The sequence below is a fragment of the Trachypithecus francoisi genome, unplaced genomic scaffold (genome assembly GCF_009764315.1).
Source record: "Trachypithecus francoisi isolate TF-2019V2 unplaced genomic scaffold, Tfra_2.0 Lachesis_group13, whole genome shotgun sequence".
NCBI classification, from domain to species: domain Eukaryota; kingdom Metazoa; phylum Chordata; class Mammalia; order Primates; family Cercopithecidae; genus Trachypithecus; species Trachypithecus francoisi.
In genome coordinates, this window is record NW_022681458.1 from 31,697,571 (window position 1) to 31,722,286 (window position 24,716).

The 24,716-nt window shown below is 37.2% G+C and overlaps 1 protein-coding gene across 21 annotated transcripts in view; it reads right to left on the reverse strand.

Moving 5' to 3' along the window:
• The window catches only part of MAP2 (microtubule associated protein 2), a 311,538-nt gene that overhangs the window by 216,010 nt on the left and 70,812 nt on the right, over positions 1–24,716 (reverse strand). For all 21 annotated transcript variants that reach the window (XM_033230438.1, XM_033230465.1, XM_033230439.1 and 18 more), the window contains exon 2: positions 12,036–12,085. The gene's annotated coding sequence lies outside the window, so the exon portion shown is untranslated. The remainder of the gene's footprint in view (positions 1–12,035; positions 12,086–24,716) is intronic.

Genomic DNA, 24,716 nt, shown 5'->3' on the forward strand with positions numbered 1-24,716 from the left:
GTGCCTTCCAGCTCCTCGACACCGACGAAGATTGAAGAGGCCCAGACTCAAAGACCCCTCTCACTCTTGCCGAGCCCAGGGTTATGCTCCCGATAGCGGCTCCCTGTGTCCTCCGCTTCATCCAGGACCGCATGAAAGAAGTCTCCCAGGTTACTTTCAATCAGATGGTGCTCCACCCCTATACCCAAGTTCCGACCTCCAAAGAACCCCACGACGACCTATACCAGCAGGAAGCAGCCAGATGAACACGTCCCCCCATTTTCTTATTAGAAAGAGGTCGGAATGTCAGGCAGGACTCCAGATCCAACATGGCGGCATTACCCGGTGTAGCAGGCCTATTGTTAAAGACTCCCTTCACCCTTGTACACACCCGCAGACTTACATGCGTCAGAGTTCCGGCTGGGCAACCACACTCCCCCATGACCTGCAGCTCACCTGCATTCCACAAGTTCGTAAACAGCAGTTTTGGTTAACAGTTTCCAAAGACCCCTTCCTCATGACCCTTACTCAACTCCTGCCCTAGTAGTTTCAAGACCCCCCAGGCCCTGTTTGCACAACTAGCTTCCCTACCTCTCGGGCTATAAAAAGCCCCTACCCTCCTCCCTCAGCGCGACTTCCTCGGCCCGCACCTTTGGACTGAGGAACCTCACCTGCGAGTCCCAATAAAGGCTATTCTCACTGCCATTTGCCTTGTGTCTTCATTCCCGGTTCGGCTCCAGCCTCAGTTTACCTTTACACAGATCCACAGTAAACCTGTCCTGCAGCCTCTGTTCAAGTTTCTCAACTTCTGAGTTCTCATTCCCTTATGCATGCTTTGGTTTCCATAGACCCTTTTCAAGAAATGTCCTTTCTGTACGTCCAACTCTCTCTTGTGGCTATTTAAATTCTACTTACCTATAAACCTAGCTGAAGGTCCCTTTTAAAAAATTTGGCCCATCAAAATCAATTATATCTTCTCTGGGTCACTCTACACAGTTAAACTGTGCTTAGTATTTGATTGTATCATCATGTATTAGTTACTATTTATATGCATTAGTTTTCCCCTCTCTTGACTGTAAGCCATTGAAGAGCAAAGTAACCGCTGTTAATACATTTAAAGCATTCACAGAATCTTGCTCTCAAATGAACTACAACTGGATCCTCACTACTCGATTTATTAATAACCACTCTGTTGTATTGGAACTGCACCTTCTCATGTAGTCTTACTTCATGTGTGCAAAGATTTAATTCTGAAAGTACATAGAATGATTTAGAGTATGATTTAGAAATATTATGATGTACAAATTCTCTTTCCCCAATAAAAATATATGATGAAACTATGAGATGAAAGAATGTAATTTGGTTTCCCAAAGGCTGGACCAAGGAAAAATGTGTTATCATCCAGGTTGTTTTACTTTTTGTTTTTTTCTTTTACTTTTTAAAAAACATCTGTTTGGCTATCATTCACCTCATGGCTAGGATTTCTTTATATATACTTCTCTATTTTTTGAGCATACTTCTTCCCCCATCTGCTTCCCTTGCCCTTCCACTCCGTAAAGTGGTGTATTTCCACGTGGAGTCATGTTAGCTAATGACTAGGATTCCTATGTCCTAGTAAATGGTACATTGTTTGAATATTTATGTGGGATGCCATTTATGGCTATGTCGAAATGATGAAATAAAGAGATACGTATCAAAAACTACAACTATGTGGGCTTTACGAGATAGACAACGAACTTGTAAAAACTCTCTAAGCAGTCCATGACATGTAAATGAAGTCCATGACATGTAAATGAAGAAGATACTATGCTCAATCCAAAGAGAAACTGTTTACTTTTCTGAAAGCAAAAGCAAATCACATCACATTTCAAACACTGTTTATGCCATTGGCTGGCATCGTGCCACACATTGTGGTGACAAAACACATGACATTTCTAAAAGTTTTCTTGTTAATCAATGAAGTACTTGATGTTTGCCTCCTCTTTATATTTATGTAAAGGTGAAGAGTGTCCTTTTCCAAGCACAAAGTTAAAGTAACATTTGCCACTAAGTCTCTAACGGAGAACTTCAGTGATCACCAAAAAGAAAATTTACAAAAACTATCTAAATATAAGAAAATCAAACAATTAATACATATCTACTTAGTCCCTACAATGAAAGAGGAACACAGCAGTTCCAGATATGGTGGAAGAGAGAGGATGATGCCTGATAGCAAAACTTGGTAAATACCCTGTGGGGTGTACATTTCCAGTACATGCGTAATCATTCAATAGCATACAATATTTAAACGTAACATTAGTAATTATTAACATAGAAGATTATGTAATTTTTGTGTTGTACAACACTTGTATGAAGTAGAAGAAAAGGTAATTTCACTCCATTGAAGTGCCTATGTAATAGCCTAGCCTGAATACGTAAGTACAGTTTCTCTCTGAGCATTAATTTCACCTAAGGAAATTAACTGCCTGCCAGTACACCCCTCTAACATACTGCAATAGTAATTTACATCTTAATTTCCAAACAGGTAGAAAACCCCAAGGGGTACCCTAAGTAGACAAATCCTCTCCCTGTGATAGTGTAGCCAGATGGTCTAAATTAGGTCTTCGAGTCTCTAAGGGATAATGGAAAGTCGAAATAAAATTTGAAATGGTTTGCAACTATGAAGTTGCCTGTCAAGTTAAACATCCTGCTTGCTGACTCATTTTTTACCCCATATTTCCAAAATTTAAATAAATTTTAAAGGAGGAAATTCTTACATCTTTATTTTCAGTAAGTTCCTTACCCCTTCCCTTTTTTTATTCCTGTTGTTTAATTTATTCTCCTCTATTGGTCTGATACTCCTTATGGCTGACTTAAAACCCCTTAAAGATGCCACCATAGCTGTTTTTTTAAAAGTAGATCAGCTTGTACTTGCACCTTAGTATTGTACCAGAGAGCTACTTCTGGCAGAACACTAATAGAAGGCAATCGTTTGGAGGAAAAGGTGGAAAAAGTATATTCCTTCTAGGTGAAGCATCTTTAAGCAAATGATATCAAGCCCACTCTCTACTCTCTTTATCATTCTGAAGATCAATATCTTATAGTTTAAGCCATCACTAAATGATGTATATCATAGGTAAGTAGTTACATTTAGATAAATGTGTATTTTTCTACTTACTGTTATTCCATAAAAGACTTTTCTGTATTTCTAAGAACTAACATACTTCACAGAGCAATGCTCTGTTTATAAAAATTCTATCTGGGTCAGGTGCAGTGGCTTACACCTGTAATCTCAGCACTCTGAGAGGCTGAGGCAGGAGGACTGCATGAGCCTAGGAGCTTGAGACCAGCCCAGGCAACATAGTGAGACCACATCTTTGCAAAAAATAAAAGAAAATAATTTAGCTTGGCATGGTGGTATGCACCTGTGGCCCCAGCTACTCAGGAGTCTGAGGCAGGAAGGATCACTTGAGCTGGGTAGGTCAAGGCTGCAGTGAGCAATGATCACACTACTGTACTTTAGCCTGGGTGACAGAATAAGACTCTATCTCTACGTAAATAAATGAAATAAAAATAAAAATTGTTTCTGGTTTAATGACTAAGTTTCTTGATTCATAAAATGAAGACAATAGTACTTTAAGTTCCAAATACCTGCTGATATGGTTTGCTTCTGTGTCCCCACCCAAATCTTACCACAAATGTTAATCCCCACATGTCAGGGGAGGGACCAGGTGGGAGGTCATTGAATCATGGGCGTGGTTTCTCCCATGCTGTTTTAATGATAATGAGTGAGTTCTCAAAAGAGCTGATGATTTTAAAGTGTGGCACTTCATCGTGCTTGCACATACTCCCTCCTGCCACGTTGTGAAGAGTGCCTGCTTCCGCTTGCACCATGATTGTGTTTCCTGGGGCCTCCCCAGTCTTGCAGAACTGTGAGTCAATTAAACCTCTTTTCTTTATAAATTACCCAACTTCAGGAAAGTTCTTCATAGCATTGTGAAAATGGACTAATACACTTATTAATATTCAAAAAGTAATGTACTAAGAGATCACTTGCTCTAGTTTTGAACTACAAACTTTGACAGGTATACAACTTTAGATAAACGAGAAAAAGAAGAAAGAAGATAGACATAGATGTACACATATAATCCATTGAGTATAAAACTTTAGATAAATGAGAGAAAGAAGAAAGAAGATAGACATAGATGTACACATATAATGCATTCAGTGTTTTCTTTATTCAACTCTTCACTAATTAGATTTGAAATAGTCAAAAGAAAGAAGACTCTAAAGCAACACAAAGTTGATAACCATAAGACACTGAATAATACGGAATGAAACCTAATCCATGTCGGTTTGTTATGGCAAATGATTTTTCAACATTTTTGTATTATTTTAATAACTGGGAGAAATTAGTTCAGAAAAGGCACATAATTTTACCTTCTTCAACAAAATTGACTCAGAAAGCATGCCTAAAAGTAAAGTCCTTGTATTGTGCATTGGCAAAACTATTTGAAACCAGCATGCCTATTTACTTACCTATCTATCACATGTGGGTATTATATGTCATATTCCTTTTTTCTAATACACGATGGATAATCTTCTATTCTCAGGTGAATAACTGATGAAGCTTAACAAGTCTCACATTGATTCACAGAGGAACAAGAGAGTTTATCCCTTTTACTACTATGCAGTTCTTATTCTGTAATAAGTAGAATATAAATAATTTCTTACATAAAAAAGAAATTCATTTCTTTTGTTTTTAAATCCTACAAACTACCCTAATAAAATATAAGGCCCATATTTAGGTTATAATACTTTTTAGTGATATAAATGGGCTGCAAAGAGATCAGCTGTGTTATTCTTTGGAATGGGATTCTTTTTTACAGACGAATTTAGGAAAAGAATAAAGATTAGCTGGTCAGTGAATTAAATGCACAGAATTGATTTCATAAGCATGGGGTTTGCATGAAAACATAGCCAGTGGTTGTCTTTTGCAGCCATTTGATACTACATTTAAGAAATAAAGAATGAGCTAGAGCATTCTTTTCCCATATGAAAAAAAGAGAGAGACTTTAAACAATAATCACCCCTAAGATATTTGAAACCGCAATAATTATTAGGTTTAATTTGGGAAATTTAGAAAACTTATGAAAAAGGTGATTATTTTGTCATTTTATTTGATTCCTACATTTAGCATAGTATAATATCTTTGTATTAAAAAAAATCCAGGATTCTAATGATTAGATTTACATATGATACAAAGTGACTTTGAGATTCTGGAAAGATTTATAGAATGCCCAATTATTTGTTTACCACTTTAAGGAGAAATACAAAGCTTCCAGAATCACATTTCAAACTGAAAAGACCATTTAATCCTTAGGATAATTTACTTTCTCTTGTGAAGCTTTCTGAAATTTGATGCATCATAAATACGTATTTTCTTTTTTTAATAGAAAGTAATCCTTTCCTGTTAAAAACATGACTATCAAAGAATTAGCTCATGACATGACTTAGAACAGGAGAGATGGGAAGGAGGTTGAAGTGAGGGTGGCAGACGAACTTGGTATCTCTCCTCATTTTTTCACTTTACCTAATGAAGAATCTTGGGGATATGTGCTTCCAGAATTCCTCTTTCATTTTGACAGCCTGACATACTGAGGAAATAGGCTTGTTGATGCCATGAAAGATGAATACGAAAATACTACCCACTGGAAGAATCTTAAAGAACAAGTATTGGATCTGCGGGTTTTTTTGTTTTTTGTTTTTTCAAGAGAGAAAGATAGGGTGCCGAGAGAAGATACAGTGATTAATGATTATTATAACATACATGCATATATACACACATATATGTAGCTCCATATTTAGTCTTCATATGTAATACAATTGTTTATATTTTGTTTCACAATTTTATAATTGTTTCACAAACAATTTTAAAGAAATTCATTATATAAGCATTTCCTAAGTGTCCATTTCCTCCAAAGCCCTATTGAGATAGCACGCAAAAGGGTAAAGTCTCCAGTTTCTCCTTAAAAAGCCTATGGGCTGCTAGGGGAGAATGGACTATCCAAATATAATCATAACATATAGCATAACAAGTCTATAAGAAATGTGTGAAGCAACATGAAGCAAGTTGGAAGAGAAACATAGCATCTCCCTGAGAAGGTATTGGAAGCTGACCAAGAAGCTAATCAAAATTTTGTATTGATTCTGGAAAGCTCAAAGCACCGAAGCTTACTGGTTAGACATTAAGAACATCCTCCTCTCCCCACTTCCTATTTCATTAGAGTATTAGCATTTTCTACACTGCTTTGTTTTGTTTTGTTTTTTAAGTGCAAGTCTGCTTAATTGTGCAATATGCTGTTTAGGTTAACAGCATCTTTAATGAAAGATATAATACTATTCAGCAGAGCATAGAGAAATTACTTTCTGGCCAGTTTAAAATACAGTATTAAATTCTATATATTGGACTGGGTGCAGTGTCTCATGCCTGTAATCTCATCACTTTGGAAAACCAAGGCAGGAGGATCACTTCATGCCAGATCAAGACCAGCCTGGGCAACATAGAGAGACCCTGTCTCTATAAAAGGCATAAAATAAAAAATTAGCTGGGTGTGCTGGTGCACACTACCACAGTCCTAGCTACTTAGGAGACTGAGGCAGGAGAATCACTTGAGCTTAGAAGCTTGAGGTTATAGTAAGCTATGATTGCACCACTCCATTCCAGTCTGGGCAACAGAGTGAGGCCCTATCTCTATAAAAGAAATATTTTTTAAAATTACATATATCATACATTATATATATATATATACACATACACACACACACATAACTTCTGGTTTCTTTAATTTATATAATTTGAAGTTTTATAAGAATAATTTAAGGATCCTCATTCATTTTATTTTCTGTTTTAGGAGAAGCATGAGAATTTATTACACATGTAAAATCTAGAAAAAAAGACTAATAGAGTATTTTTTGGTTTGTTTGTTTTCAAGGCTCAATGGAGCAAACACTCCTATTTATTTAGCAATCACCATATGCCAGACATTGTTCTAAGAGTCTTTTTTTTGCATTAAAGTGTAATTTATTTATTATAATTGTACATATTTATCAGACATAATGTGTTTTGATACAAGTATACAATATGTAATAAAGTAATTAGCATATTTTTATAGAGCGCTTAAAAGCGGATTAAAAGTTACAATTTTTAAGACTCACAATAATATCTCATTTAATCTTTTTTTTTTTTTTTTTTTTTTGAGACGGAGTCTCTTGCTCTGTCTCCCAGGCTGGAGTGCAGTGGCGCGATCTCAGCTCACTGCAAGCTCCGCCTTCCGGGTTCACGCCATTCTCCTGCCTCAGCCTCCCGAGTAGCTGGGACTAGAGGCGCCCGCCACAGCTCCCGGCTAATTTTTTTTGTATTTTTAGTAGAGACAGGGTGTCACCGTGTTTGCCAGGATGGTCTTGATCTCCTGACCTCATGATCCGCCCACCTCGGCTTCCTAAAGTGCTGGGATTACAGGCGTGAGCTACCGCGCCCGGCCATATCTCATTTAATCTTAAAATGAAGTGTAACTTATTTTTGTTTCCATTTTACAGATAATAAAATCAGAGGGCTTGACCAAGGAACACCACAAGCAGCTTAGCAGTCTAGAAGTATAGAGAGCATCAGAGGTTAAGCCAGAGGAAAAGATTAGAATTAGCAGGAAGGACTAGATCCAAGTAGAAAAGAAGCACAGCATCCACCCTGTCCTGGAGCACTGGATCAAAATCAGGGCTTTGATAAATAATTTCAGATAAATATTAATGATTCAATCATAGGCAACTGACCAGGCACAGTGACTCATGCCTGTAATCCCAGCACTTTCAGAGGCTGAAGCAGGAGGATCGCTTTAAGCCAGGAGTTTGAGACCAGCCTGGGCAACAAAGCGAGACTCAGTCTCTATAAAAAATAAAAAATATAGCCAGGAATGGTGGCACAAGCCTGTAGTCCTAAGCTACTCAGGAGGCTAAGATGAGAGGACAACTTGAGCCCAAGAGTTTGAGGCTGCAGTGAGCCATGATTGTGTCACTATACTCCAACCTAGGTGACAGAGGGACACTCCATCTCTTCAAAAAAATTCATAGGAAATCATCTCTCTAAGAATTCTAAGCACCAAGAAAGCATGAATTCACCTAATTTCAAACTCGGGTACTTCAACCGATACCACCAGAATACTTTCATATAGTCAAGTGCAATTGCAAAGGCAGGGGACGTCTTATAGCACTGACAGCCTTGTGTTAAGCAATGTATCCCTTAGCACTAGGTGTCAGTCTGACGAACATGATCCCTCTTTGGGAGCAAGATAGGATGGAGTTGGAGGTAGGGTCTTCAGGGAATATATATGCTAAGTACTGACTGCATTAGAGGAAGGATAAAAGGCTAGTGTATAGGATGAAGAAGAAATGGATACAAAATAGCAACAAGTTATATCCAATATTTTCTTTTTAAATTTTGATTTTGCAAAATGAGACTAAAAGTATCAATATAGAAAAGTAAGTATTTTTAAAATTTTGAGGAGAGAAATTTATAAAATATCTAAGCACTAGCTAGCACACAATATGACATTTTACTTTTAGATTTGTAGAGTAATCTTAGTCCTTTTCTGCTCATAGCATTCCAAACACTTCCAGAAAAGCTATTGCACCTCATGTCACTTGTTGAGCAGTATTTCCACTGTAAGTAAACTTGAGAACTCTATTAAAGATCATCTCCCTTGTCCCATTCCTTAGAGTCCTCAACCTCTTTCTCAAGAAAACTATAATTAATATACTTAACATGATCATCTATCTTTATAAGGATGAAAATCATTTAGCTTTTGATTCTGTCTTCAACAGCAAAAGATCAAACAGCCTTCCCAGGCTGACAGTGGCAGAACCAATGAAATTAACATTACCTATTCATGCTATCTAAAAAACAAGTTATGCTGTTTAGATTGATACTTTTAATGACCCATAAGTATTCCTTTACAAGCACCTGTTTCCTATTTTATATTTTAAAATTGAGAAGCCATCACTTGCTTATCAAACTGATAAATTTTTAAAATCCAAATTCCAATATTGGCATGAGTATTGCAAAACTCAGACTGCTTCTGCTACCAGTGAAGTGCATATTGGTATATAATTTTGGGGAACACTCACAATGTACACATTAGTCACCTCAAATATATTTATTTCTTTACACTACATAATCCCACTTCTACAAATTGATCCTAAGTACAATGTCAGCAGTGAACATAAACGTTTTAGAAGCATATTTATTGCAGTGCTATTTATAATAGTGAGATATTAAAAGTGGTCTGAATGTCCAACAATGGGTAAATGGTGAAATAAATTATGAAATATCCACAGGATAGTATATCACAGAGCCACTAAAAATCACCTTTTCAAGTAACTGGAATGTATAGAATAGAAAATTTAATTTACCTTTCATGAAAACAAACCACGACAAAAACTGGAGGAAAATATACAAAAATGCTGGTAGCAGTATTAATAATAAAGAAAAAGAAGTAGATCAGAAAAACCAATACATATTTTTTTAAAAGGCAAAAAGTGTGGCCTAAAATGTTGCTAAGAATCAATGCCAAATTTACCTTCCTTGTTTCTGGACTTCATTCTTTTTTTTTTTTTTGTAATAACTTTAGGAGATTAAAACACGTTTCCAGTCTAAATTCAGTAACATTGTGTTTCATAAAATCTAAGATACCATTCATTACAAGACACACCTCATTTACTACCAGGGGAAAAAAAATGCTGTCAATTTAACTATAGCATAACTTAATTTTACATAATTTAATGTAAAATTACATGCATCACAGAATTGATAAAATATTGCAATGGCATTTCTGATATTCTATTTTATATACCTCTATCGGTAGCTTGTTTTTATCTGGCAACACTAGTTATTTTGCTCAGCTAATACTTTCACAGAAAAACATGATTTTTCTGTGAGGGAAACTCTTATCTTAAACCAAAAGTACTTAGTTATAGTTGAAAAAATGGTAATTTCCATTACATATATTCTATTTTGATAACTTGGCTGTTTCTGGTGAGTTAATATATTTTTAAGAGACTTACTACATCTAACTGCTTTTATAAAATGCGATTTAGATAACTGATTAATCAAATGTAATTTAATATTATTTTCATTTCCAGATAGAAGGGAAAACAATACTAATAAATACTAAACCACACATATCCAAGTGGGAAGACCTGATAAAAAGAGCGGTTTAAACATGTTTCCATTTCTATGTACACTTTATTTTCACTGGTATATTTATTTATTAATTTGAAAATAGGCAAGTCATCTTGACCAAACACACTCAATTTTCATATTCTCACAACAGAAATCTCCATGTGGAAGATGGTTAGGGAATCAGATTATGAAAATTTTTGTGCATTATGGTTACTTTTTTTATAATCTAACAAAAATCTTCTTTCTTTTCAGTTTTCTTTCTGGAAAGTGGTCAGAGCAAGATGAGATTGCAAACTGCCGTGTTTACCATATCAACTATATAATAAAAAATCAGGAAGGGAAGAGTTTACTTCTTATTAAAGAAGAGAAAGGAAAGGTTTACCTCTCATACAGATTTATTATTAAAACTTAACTGTGCATTAAAAACATTACTGATTCAATGATGTATACTTTAAAAAAATCTCATTCTACTTGTAATTTTGGTTTTGTAGGTGAATGAGACAGGGTCTAGTAGGGGGTAAAAGTAGAAAAAAGTTCAAAAAGTCTTTAAAAATTGCACATTTAAATGTTCACAAATCTCGATAGTATATGCTAAAAAGTGAATAAAAAAGAGAGACTTCAATAAATTTGACCCCAAACTAAATGAAAACACTTAATAAAATAATAGTTTATAAACAGACTTTAAATCAATACTTGTAGACATTTCACCTTTTTTCTTTATTAAGTTTCCAATTATCTATAGGCATAATTTTAATATATTCTATTTGCTTCATTCTATACAAATTTCGAAGATAGGAAAGCACAGTTTGTACCTGAAAAGAGAAATAATCGTAGTTTTTCATCTGTGTGTATGTGTATTTGTGTGTGTGTGTGTGTGTGTGTGTGAGAGAGAGAGAGTGTGTGTCTGTGTGTTTATGTGTATTTGGTTGCAGGAAAGTGAGGTCAGAATTGAGGCCAGAAAAGGTACATATTTACAGTGTGCCTGTTATATGACAGACACTGCAATCTGAAGGGTTAAACATGGGCTTTAAAGAGAAAATTCCTGATTAGTGTAAGGGTAAATGAAAAGCTAATGTTTTCCTTTACGTTAATTATTAATCAAAAGCCTATACAAAAAGTTTAGCAACACCTGGCATGTTGTTCTTTTATAAACAATAAAAGTCTTCATTTCATTCAGCATTTAGTTTTTTTTTTTTAATCTGAATACATGTTCAAAAAAAAAAAATAGAAGGCATAAATAAAATCCCAAGTTTATTGCTGTGAGGGCCTTCTGAGGTTCTGTTATTACTCTAAACTCAGTTAAGCTAGTTTCAAGTCTCAATTAAAGCCAATTAGTGAAAGCACAGAACAAAAGGAATGACATCTTGACACTCTGCTAACTGAAATTTTTTACTGAAAAGTACGTTTTCAAATCTACCCTCTTTAGGAAATACATCCTCCTTGGGTATATACTTGTGGAATTCAAAATGTTTTCCTGCAAATTCAGGAAGCTGACCATTCTTTGAAAGGTCAGCCTTCCAAGAAGTCATTCTTTTAATATTTCTGTTAATTAAACAAATGAATTCGAGTTGGATTTTTTTTTCATTATTTGAAACTCAGGTAGTAGTAAGATGAAATAAATTCAATATTCAAAAACCAAATAAATTATACTAATTAGAAAAACAAATAGTACTCAGGGAACCATGTTTGCTAGTAAGCCGACTCTGAAATATATCCAGGTTTTACTAAATTTCAGCTTTTACCACATATTGCAAGCATATTTTTGACCTAGCTATCTAAAGACCCATGATGCCTTTATTTTATTTCACAGTTTATTCATGATTGACACAAATACAGTACTGACCTTAATTCCAGCCAGAAGTTATAAGATACTTTGGATTAGATCAATAAAATCTAAAAGAAGAAGAGAAAAATACCCAGTAAGTTAAATCAGTTGAACAATCTGGCTTTTTCTTTCACTAAGGAGGAAGATAAAATCAGAAGTGACTTATTCCTCACTCCGTAAAATGCACTGACTGAAACATATCCATTTACAATACACAACGGTTACGTATAATACAACTTTAAGCTTACAAGTACGTTCTACATTTTATTGGAAAAAAACATATATTAAATGCCAAAATTACGTCCTATTTTTATTTTATACTTATTTAAAGTAGAAGTCCTATGGTCATATTCTAAAACAACCAACCAAAAAGAATTTTTAACACATTCTGTTCCTAATATACTACCATTGCTCTTAAGAGATGTTTAATCAAAAATAATAAAACTCATGCATTTTGATCCTGTCATAAGACTGAATGCTTATGTCCCCTCCACCCCAAATTCATATGTTGAGATCCTAGTCCCCCAATGTGATATTTAGAGGTGGGGCCTTTGGAAGGTGATTAGTGCCCCTACAAAAAAGATCCCAGAAATATAAAAAGTGGACTGTGCCTTTATACATGAGATCACAGTGAGCGCCCTCACACCTTCTGCCTGCCATATGAAGGCGGAGGGAAAAACAGGAAGCAGGACCTCAGCAAAACCAATCTGCTGCTGCCTTGATCTTGAACTTCTCTGCTTCCAAAACTGTGAAAAATAAATTTCTGTTCTTTTATGTTAGAAAAGTCTGTACAGACTGACACAGGTCTTTAATCTGATTTAATATGCACAGAGAATCTGTAGAATTTTAGTCCTGGGTTGACAATCAGTCTAAACCTTTGCTAAAGGTAGTAAAGTTCAAAGAAGACAATTTCAGTGGTAAACGATCAATCTTTCCATTGGTTTCTTGCATCTAAGCCTTGCTACTAAAATATGCTGAGAAATAAATATGCAGAAAAGCATGTTGTCAAATCAAAGTTTAAAGAAGGTAAACCAGGGACAAAAAAAAAAAAACTTTGGTGCCAAAAGTCAGCCTGCCTCTTGAACAGATAGTAAACAAAACAACTTCAAACTGACAAGAGACTCCACTCGCCACAGGGAGCATCTATGGCAGTCAGTAATTAAAAAGCAAGTTAGGTTCTAGAAGTATGTTTGTGAGTTAATTGGATAGAAAACAGCATATGTTCTTCTACACGTTAGAAATGTTTCATTATTAGACTCCTATGCTAAGTCCAAAAACTAAATTAGCCTAAAACTAGTTATTTACTGAAAAGAACAGTATAAAATAAGACAAAGAAAATACTAGTAAACCACAGAAAATACAACTGAATATGAAATAGTTGATTTTTAATCCTAAGGGCAGGTGTTTAAGAAAAGTAAACTTTGTCCTATAATAATAAAATGATAGGTTGATACATCTGTGGAGATTTTTTTTAAGTATCTGAGGAAATTATAAAGGACATTTAAGATGAATGCCTTCAGTATATCTATCTTGATTTCAAACAACTGACATTATTTTACTTGGATAAAAATATTAATTTTTGGCTATAAAGCCAACAGCTCCCTAACTGTCATGGTGGCCCAGGGCACCACTGTAAACTCTCAGGGGAATGGTGAAATGTTTTCTTTTTCTTTTTTTTGAGACAGGGTCTCACTCTGTCACTTAGTCTGGAGTGCAGGGGTGTGATCATGGCTCACTACAGCCTGAACCTCCCAGGCTCAATCAGTCCTCCCACCTCAGCCTCCGTAGTAGCTGGAATTGCAAGCATGAACCACTCTGCCTAAGTTTTGTATTTTTTGTACAGATGGAGTTTCACCATGTTCCCCAGGCTGGTCTCAAACTCCTGAACTCAAGCAATCCACCCACCTTGGCCTCTCAAAGTGCTGGGATTACAGGCAAAAGCCACTGCGCCTGGCCAAAATGTTTTCAATATATGAAAACAAAAACAAAAACAAAAAACCCACAGCAATATCCATTAGGCAGCATAAAAACTATTAACTTAAAGTGGTTTGCGGTTTCAATATTAGATCATGCTACATTCCTCTCAATGATGTTACGGTTTTGCAAAGTTAGGTTTTGATGATGTTTGTGATATAAAAGCAAATACTGCATGAAAATCAACATGAAGTAAGAATTACCAAAAACCTTTTTTCCATAAAAAATTAAAGGAAATAAGAATAATAGTGTCCAGTGTGACTGCAAGGTTTGAGGGCTGGGCAGTATTCAGCAGGCACAAATCCCATTAGTTAAGTGATTGTGGGTTTGCTTTCAAAAACAAAAATAGATTTGCTTTCAATTTATGTGTATTATTTTTTCAAAAGGCTACTAAGTTGTTAGGACTTAAACATATTATGTTATTTAAATGAAACTGTCAGGTACATCTTTTGGCCTAGAGGCACCTTGAAAATAAAATCACTGCGATACTAAGGGTGCCATAAACTGAGAATATTTGGAGCATTCCTGTTAAGCATAGTTTCTTATTTGTTTATTTTTTGTTTTGCTCCACAAATTTAAAGAGAAAGCATGACAAATTTACAATAAAAATACTAGGAGAGTAAAGGAAAAAAGAGAAAAAATATGTCTCTAAAGTATGAAGAAAAAATGCGAAGAGAGCAGGAAGGACAGTGATTCAACACACTCAGTGACTGGATGTGTGGCTGGGTTGCATGTGCACTATTGTGTGTGCAAGAGATGGCTAAAATAGAATGTACATAAGAACACTAGGCTATGAAAGACAGAGTGGATACACTGCATATGTGTTCATTTTAATCATATTATCAATCATTATCCCCTAAGAAAAAAGGAGACAGTGGAAAGGGATTGTGATTTAGATCTAAATATTCGCTAGGAAAAAAATGATAGCTTGCACAGCAATGCAGATGTACTTAATGCCACAAAACTGAACCATTTAAAATGGTTAAAATATTAAATTTTATGTTACATATATTTTACTACAATATAAAATAAGTGATGCTGTTATCCTAGGATCTTTCATGATGTCTCATACAAAATCCTGCTCTATAATCGATAAATGCATACTGAACAATGAATACCAGGATGATACTGCCACTTAACAACTCTTTAAAAAGAGAAAGTGGTTCACTAGTTGCCTGGAGTCAGGGAAAGTCTAACCTGAACCTGCCCATTTGTTTACTTGCAAGTTTTAGGCCTCAATTTATCATCTGACTATAGCTACTTCTTGCTAATTGCTCTTTGACACAGATCAGCATCCTGATACCTTTAATATTCTTTTAAATAGACTGAATTTCATTTCTTCTACATGCACTCCCAAATATATACCTTCATAGCAAAAACAAAATGTGGGATATTGTGGGATTTTTTTTTTTTTTAAGTTGAGTTTTATGACACAGGAACCTGACTTCTTTATGTATTCCATAATGTGTTTGGAAAGACATTCCAACTTACTTGTCCCTCTTCCAGTGTTCCTCCTCCCCAACACTGGAAGCCCCATCTCCAAGAAAAATCTTCCTTAGTCTCTCTTTTTTGTTTGTTTGTTTCGGAGACAAGGTCTTGCTCTGTCAACCAGGCTAGAGTGCAGTGGCATGATCTCAGCTCACTGCAATCTCCACCTCCTGGGTTCAAGTGATTCTCCTGCCTCAGTCTCCCGAGTAGCTGGGATTACAGGGGCGCGCCACCATGCCCAGCTAATATTTGCATTTTTTAGTAGAGATGGGGTTTCAATACGGCATGATTCAAAAACCAACTGTATTCAAAATACTAATACTCTTTCAGGTATGTGAACTTTGTATTTGAACCCAACGTTTTCAGCACACAAAATATCAATAAATATTGCTAAATGAATAAAGGTGCTTACTGTTGTGTTTTTTCCAATTCTTTTTTTTTTTTTCCCAAAATGTTTACTATCCAACTGTTTTTTTAATTTAATTTAATTTTATTTCATTTTATTTTTTTATTTTTTATTTTTTATTATACTTTAAGTTCTAGGGTACATGTGCATAACGTTTATATCATGTATAACTCCCCAATGCAATCCCTCCCTCCTCCCCCCTCCCCCTGATAGGCCCCAGTGTGTGATGTTCCCCTTCCCGAGTCCAAGTGATCTCATTGTTCAGTTCCCACCTATGAGTGAGAACATGCGGTGTTTGGTTTTCTCTTCTTGTGATAGTTTGCTAAGAATGATGGTTTCCAGCTGCATCCATGTCCCTACAAAGGACGCAAACTCATCCTTTTTGATGGCTGCATAGTATTCCATGGTGTATATGTGCCACATTTTCTTAATCCAGTCTGTCACAGATGGACATTTGGGTTGATTCCAAGTCTTTGCTATTGTGAATAGTGCCGCAATAAACATACGTGTGCATGTGTCTTTGTAGTAGAGTAATTTATAATCCTTTGGGTATATACCCAGTAGTGGGATGGCTGGGTCATATGGTACATCTAGTTCTAGATCCTTGAGGAATCGCCATACTGTTTTCCATAATGGTTGAACTAGTTTACAATCCCACCAACAGTGTAAAAGTGTTCCTATTTCTCCACATCCTCTCCAACATCTATTGTTTCCTGACTTCTTAATGATTGCCATTCTAACTGGTGTGAGATGGTATCTCATTGTGGTTTTGATTTGCATTTCTCTGATGGCGAGTGATGATGAGCATTTTTTCATGTGTCTGTTGGCTGTATGGATGTCTTCTTTTGAGAAATGTCTGTTCATATCCTTTCCCCACTTTTTGATGGGGTTGTTTGTTTTTTTCTTGTATATTTGTTTGAGTTCTTTGTAGATTCTGGATATTCTATTTCAAATTTAAAAAAGCAGTTGAAAATACCCTTTGTGGTGAGAATAAGAAAATAAAGTCCCATCCTTGCCTTATATAACTTCCACTGAAAGGACAGCCTCTTCAACAAACTGTGTTAGGTAAACTGGGTACTACATGCAAAAGAATGAAAATGGACTTTTATCTTACATCATGCACAAAAATCAACTCAAAATGGAATAAAAACTTAAATGTAAGACCTGAAACCATAAAACTCCTAGAAGAAAACACAGGGAATAAGCTTCTTGACATTGACTTTGCCATGATTTTTTGAATATGACACCAAGAGCTCAGGCATCACAAGCAGAAATAAACAGGTGGGGCTACATCAAACTGTCCACAAAAGGAAACAATCAACAAAATAAAAAGGTAACCTAGACAATGGGAGAAAATATTTGCAAACCATATATCTGATAAGGGGTTCATATCCAAAATATAGGGCTGGGTGTGGGGGCTCATGCCTGTAATCCCAGCAATTTGGGAGGCCAAGGAGGGTGGAGTGCTTTGAGTCCAGGAGTTTGAGACCAGTCTGGGCAACATGGAAAAACCTCATCTTTACAAAGAATACAAAAGATTAGCTGGGCATTGTGATGTGCACCTGTTGCCCCAACTACCCAGGAGGCTGAGGTGGCAGGTTCGATTGAGCCCAGGAAGTTGAGGCTGCAGTGAGCTGTGACTGTGCGCTGAACTACCCCCTGGGCAATAGAGTGACACCCTGTCTAAAAAAAAAAAAAAAAAAAAAAAAAAAAAATCAAAAATATATAAGAAACACACATGAAACAATATCTCAAAGCAAACAACTAAAAACAACAATTTTAAAATGAGCAAAGGACCCCAAATAGACATTTTTCCAAAGAAGACATGACAATGGCTAACAAGTTTATGAAAAGGTATTTAATATCAGAAATCATCAGAGAAATGAAAATCAAAAACCACAATGAAATAGCTATATCACACCTGTTAGTATGGCTATCATTAAAAAAAAAAAGTAAGTGTTAGATGTGGGGAAAAGGAAAGGGAACACTGTATACTGTTGATGGAAATGTAAATTGGTATAGGCGCTATGGAAAGCAGTATGGAGGTTCCTCAAGAAATTAAAAAGGGAACTACAATTTGATCCATCAATCCCACTACAGGGAAAATACACAAAGAAAATGAAGTCGGTACCTTGAAGACATATCTGCACTCCTGTGTTCATTGCAGCATTATTCACAATAGCCAAAACATGAAAACAACCGGTGTCCATCAACAGATGAATGGATTAAAACATTGTGAAATACTATACACAATGGAATATTATCAAGACTTTAAAAGGGAGATCCTGACATTGGCAACAACAGGAAAAACCTGAAAGGCCTTATGGTAAGTGGAATAAGCCAGACACAGAAAAATACTGCATAATCTCACTTAAGTGGAATCTTAAAAAGCTGAACTAATAGAAGCAGAGTAGAATGGTGGTTATCACGAGGTGGGGAGGTTGGCAAAATGAGGACATGTTGGCCAAAAGATATAAGGTCACAGTTATACAGGATGACTAAACCTAGAGGTCTAATGCACAGCATGATGACTATAGTTAATAATATTGTAAGGTATACTTAAAATTTGCTAAAAGAATAGATTTCAGGTGTTCTTATTTTTTAAAACAATAACTGTGTGAGGAGACAGACATGTTAATTTGCTTTACTCTAGTAATCAAATCACTATGTGTATATATAAAAATATATATATCAAAACATCATGTCGTACACCTTAAATATATACAATTTTTTAAGATAATAAAAAATAAAAAATTAGAAACACAGTTCTGAGAGAAAAGAGGCATTCATTTTTAACCTGGTGGGCTCAAGCTGTCCTGTGGCTTCTGTTTGTTTGCTTGCTTTTCTTATCTTAAGAAGAACACTTTCCTTTGCAGTGCCAGGAGCAGCTGCTTTGTAAATGACTCCCTGGAACTTTCTTTTTTTCCCCAACCAAGCCAGTTATTGAGTAAATAGGCACAGAATTGTGAAGATTGATGTTGCCCCAAGGCTCAGTCCTCACTGTGAACATCTGCCATTTCAAACACACAGGTCAAGAGTTTTTGTGCAGTATTTTGCTAAACAATGCCCTAAGCAAAACGCAAATAAAATTCTTTTCAATAGGATTTAGCATCTGCTTCCAGGTGGCTTAATGTATCAGCATACTAAAAGCACCAATTCTCCATCCTCTGTCTCTTTCTCCTCACCTAAAAGGTAAGATAAATGTCAGCAAATAATCTTGAGTTAATTGGTAAAGCTCTTCTTCCCCCCTGCCACATCCCCACCCCAATGAGAAATGACTTCATGCCTCCATATTATAAATCATACTGTGATGGTGAGATAACATTATAAAGCCTATGTCAAACTAAAATAGGCCTGATTATACCTCACAAGGAGGACAAAATGAAAACAGCAGACAACTTTTAGCTATTGGATTATCAAAGTTAATTGTGAGCTGAAAATTCACAATTTTTACATTTCTTATGCTTCTCCCTTGTTAAAGTTACAGAAATTGTTGCTGCTTAAGTAACACTAAAGTTACTACTGGAGTTACACCTTACAGAAACAAATGTTGGCAATACTGCAGTTATAAGATATTTTTAAAATTCCATTAAAAATGGAAATGTTTTTTATTTGTTTGTAATTCTTGTAATTCTCATATTTTTAAGATATAGAGTAGGCCTTTTTTTTGTTTTGTTTTGTTTTGTTTTTGAGACAGGGTCTCACTCTGTTGTCTCGGCTGGAGTGCATTGGCATGATCATGGCTCACTCCAGTCTCGACCTCCCCAGCCTCAGATGATCCTGCCACCTCAGCCTCCTGAGCTGCTGGGACTACAGGCATGCACCACCATGCCCAACTAATTTTTCTATTTTTTTTTTGTAGAGAGAGAGTTTCCTTGGTCTCAAACTCCTGGGCTCAAGTGATCCACCCTCTGAAATTGCTGAGATTACAGGCATAAGCCACCGTACCCAACTGGGTAGGGATTTTTTGTTGTTGTTTGTTGGTTTGTTTGTTTGTTTTTAGCATCATTTAGTATTTTAGGGATCCAGTGTTCTTTAATCTAAAAGAGTTCACTTAGTTAGAATCTAGTGGGATAAAGGAGGTTGTGAAAAAGCCAAAAGACAAAAAGCCGAGATGGAAAAAAAAAATTCCTATTGTCACAAGGAAATACTAACAGAGCTTTTGGGAGATCAGTGAAGGGGAGAAAAATCCTGTTATGAAGATAAAGATTCACAGAGGAAGTTGCATTTGAGTTAGTCCTTGAAGGAGGTAAGGGATTTTGATAGGTGGAGATGGAGTGGGAAGGAGACCAATTCAGACAATGGACAGGACACCACAGAAACAAAGTAACAGAAGAATCAAAGCCCAGGGGGTGTTTGGAAAAATACCTAGCCTGGAGTATGACACACAAGAAGAGCAGTAATTGGGTGGAAAGCTAAGTTGGCTCTATATAGGAACTAATGACCCTGAATGACAATCTGAGGAGACTATTCAATTAAATATATTTAATTTTGTAGGTGAAAGTGGACCGCTGAAGGTTTTAAATTCAAGAATGGCATAATTAGGAAATTTAATCTAGTAATATTATATAGATGATTGGATCAGAGAGGGGAGTGCTTAAAGAAGTATTCATATAAGTGGCTCCTTCAGAAGTCCAGGTGAATGGTAATGAAGAGACAATTCAGGTGGAGACAGTGTCCATACAAAGGAGAGTGTTAAAACTATTGCATGGATACATGTATTAGTCTGCTGAGACTGTGATATAGTTCTGATGTTTATCTCCACCCAAATCTCATGTTGAATTGTATTCCCTGTTGCTGGAGGTGGTGCCTGGAGGGAGGTGACTGGATAATGGGGGCAGAGCTCTCCTGGCTTGGTGCTGTCTTCATGATAGGGAGTTCTCACAAGATCCAGTCACTTAAAAGTGTGTGCCACCTCCTCCCAGCATTCTCCCTTTTCTTTTCCTCCCCAACCCCTGTCTCTCTGGCTTGCTCCTGCTTTCACTATGTGAAGTGCCTGCTCCTGCATTGCTCTCCACCATGAGTAAAAGCCCCCTGAGGCCTCCCCAGAAGCTGATGCTGGCACTGTGTTTCCTGTATGGATTGCAGAACCATAAGCCTATTAAATTTTTTTTTTTTAATAAATTACCCAGTCTTGGGTATTTCTTTATAGCAATGTAAGAACAGCCTACTACTTTGCACTGAAGAGTGGGGTGTTGCTATAAAGATACCTGAAAATATGGAAGCAGCTTTGGAACTGGGTAACAAGCTGAGGTTGGAAGAGTCTGGAGGGCTCAGAAGAAGACAGAAAAATGAGGGAAAGTTTGGAATTTTTTTAGAGACTAGTTACATTATTGTGACCAAAATGCTGATGGTGATATGGACAGCAAAATCCAGGCTGATGAGGTCTGTGATGGAAATAAGGAACTTACTGGGAACTGGGGTAAAGGTCACACATTTTATGTGTTAGCAAAGAGCTTGGCTGGATTGTGTCCATACCCTAGGGGTCTTTGGAAGTTTAAGCTTCATAGTGACTATACAACATATCTAGCAGATGAAATTTCTGAGCAGCAATACATTCAATAGGCGGCCCGGCTGTTTCTAATAACCTACACTCAGAAGCAGGAGCAAAGAAAAGATTAAGAGTTGGAATTTATATTTAAAAGGGAAGCACAGCATAAAAGTTTGGAAAATTTTCCACCTAACCATGTGGCAGAGAAAGAAAAAGCTTTTTTTGAGAGAGGGATTCAAGCAGGCTGTGGAACAACCAATTGCTAGATAAATTTGCATAACAAAACCCCACCCAGTGCTGATAGCCAAGACAACAGGAAAAAGGCCTTGAAGGCATTTCAGAGACCTTCATGGAAGCCCCTCCCATCATAGGCCCAGAGGCCTAGGAGGGAAGAATGATTTTGTGGTCCAGGTCCAGGGCCCCACTGCCTGGCACAGCCTCAGGATACTGTACTGCATTGGAAGCTCTGGGTCCAGACTCTGCTCAAAGGACCCCAGACACTGTCGTGCCACTGCTCTGGAGAGCACAAACTGCTGTAAGTCTTGGCAGCCTCCATGTGTTGTTAAGCCTGCAGGTGCACAAAGTCCAAGAGAGAATGAGGCTTGTCACCTTCCACCTAGTTTTCAAAGGATGTATGGAAAAGCCTGGAAGCCTAGGCAGAAGCCTGCTATAGGGGCAGAGCCCCAACAGAGAACCTCTACTAGGGTAGTGCCAAGGGGAAATGTGAAGTTGGAACCCTCACATCTGGTCTACACTGGGGCACTCCCTAGTAGAGCTGTGAGAAGGGGATCACCACCCTCCAGACCTCAGAATGGCAGCTTGTATCCTGCACCTAGAAAAGCTGCAGGCACTCAACAACCTGTGAGAGCAGCTGAGGGGTGTGGGGAGGATGCACCCTGCAAAGCTAAAAGGGCAGAGCTAACCAAGGCCTCAGGAGCCCCTCATTGTACCAGTGTGCTGTGGATGTGAGACATGCAGTCAAAAGATATTATTTTGGAGCTTTAAAGTTCAATGACTGCCCCTGCTAGGTTTTGAACTTGCATGGGGCCTTTAGCTCCTTTCTTTTGGCCAATTTCTTCCTTTTGGAATATCAGTGTTTACCCAGTGCCTACACCCCCATTGTATATTGGGAGTAAATAACTCTTTTTGATTTTACAGGCTTGTAGATTGAAGGGATTTGCGTTATTTCAAATGATGTTTTAGACTTTGGACTTTTGAATTAATGCTGGAATGAGTTAAGACATTGCGGGACCATTGGGAAGGCATGACTGTATTTTGCAATGTGAGAAGGACATGAGATTTGGAGAGGGCCAGGTGCAGGATTGTATCGTTTTCATATTTGTCCCCACCCAATTCTCATGTTGAATTGTAATCCCCGGTGCTGGAGGTGGGGCCTAGTAGGAGGGGTTCAGATCATGGAGGTGATCCCGCATGGCTTGGTGCTGTTTTGTAATAGTGAGTTCTCATGAGATCTGGTCATTTAAGAGAATGTGGCACCTCCCTTTCTACTCTCTCTTTCGCTCTCGTTCCCTCCATTGCTTGTTCCTGCTTTGACTATGTGAAATGTCCACTCCTGCTTTGCTTTCTGCCAGGAGAAAAAGCTCCCTGAGTCCTCCCCAGAAGCTGATGCCAGCACTATGTTTCCTGTATAGCCTGCAGAACTGTGACCCAATTAAACCCCTTTTCTTTGTAAATTAACCAGTCCCATGTATTTATTTACAGCAATGCAAGAGAATGGCCTAATACAGTCTAACATAATAAAATGCCCTAGACTATGTGGCTTACACAACAGAAATTTACTTTTTCACACAGTTCTGGAGGTTGGAAGGGTGAGATCAAGTGCCAACATGGTCAGGTTCTGGTGAAAGCTATCTTCCTGGCTTGTAGAAAGCCACATTCTCACTATGTCCTCACATGGTGGAGAAAGACAGACATGAAGATGGGTGGGGAAATTTAAAGAACCCTCTTTTCCTCTTCTTATGAAGAGGAACCCTACTAGATTAGGGCCCCACTCTCATGACTTCATTTAACCTTAATTATCTGCTACAGGCCCTATTTTTAAACAGTCACACTGGCACTTAGAACTTCAACATATGACTGGGGTGGGGCACGACTCAGTCCATAACAGTATTTACAGTCCATACAGAATTTAGGGATTAAAGCCAGGCATGGTGGTTCATACCTCTAATGCCAGCACTTTGGGAGACCAAGGCAGAGGACTGCTTGAGGTCAGGAGTTTGAGACCAGCATAAGCAACATAGAGAGACCACTACAAAAACAATTTTTTTTTTTTTTAAATTAGCCAGACATGGTAGTGCACACCTGTAGTTCCAGCTACTGGGGAGGCTGAAGCCAGAGGCATATGAGGTTACAGTGAGCTATGATTGCACCACTGAAATCCCACCCTTGGCAACAGAGTCCCTGTCTCACACGCACAAAAAAAGAATTTAAGGATTGATTGGCCAGGAATGGCACAGGATGAAGAAAGGAGCCAAGAGAATTTTGAGAGTGTAAGAAAAACAGACTCCCAGGACATTCTTAGAAACAGGAAAGCCTGAAGGGAGATCAGGTTGCTGGGTAAAAGTAGAGGATAATGGGCTTTATTAAACATATTAAGTGTGAGTTTCTGGCAGGATAATAAAGGAAAGGCAACTGATCTATTCATGGAGGGTATGATTTTATGTGATATGCAAATGAATAAAAACTTAGTATTTAAACAAAACAATAAAGAAGTTAAATTTGTGGTGATGTAATTAGGCAAAATATGTCAATATTGGGTTATAGGGTCAGAGGTACATGTTCCAAAACATAGAATTAAGTTGTCTAGACAGCTCATATTACTGTATATTTAATCACACTTTGCCTTGACAGGTACATATAACATTAATACAGTGCTGGCTATGTGTAAGCCCATATTGTTCTTAATGAATGCCATATCCTGCCTGCCCAGACTGTGGGTTGCTCTGGGTCAGTGACCCAGCAAATCTGTTTGTATTTCAAGCACTTAGTGTGGTATACAGCACAAAGTCAGGAATCTATAAATGTGGAATGACTCACTCCCCGGAAAAAGAGGCTGAGTCATGAGCACTCCAACTAATTTCACCTCTAGACATTGTATTATTCATATAAAACAACATCGTAGGAAGCGAGGCACGAGGTATGGCTCTTAATGGAATGTTCTGTACTCTGACATGTTTGCTGTAGCTGCCATAACAATGGCTGGAAATGAAAGTTAAGGCTAAAGAAGGTCAGTTACATGCTGGGAAATTGGAACTACTTCACCCATTTGCTGTCACCACACTGAACATAAAATGACTAGATGATGCAGCAACTAGAAATA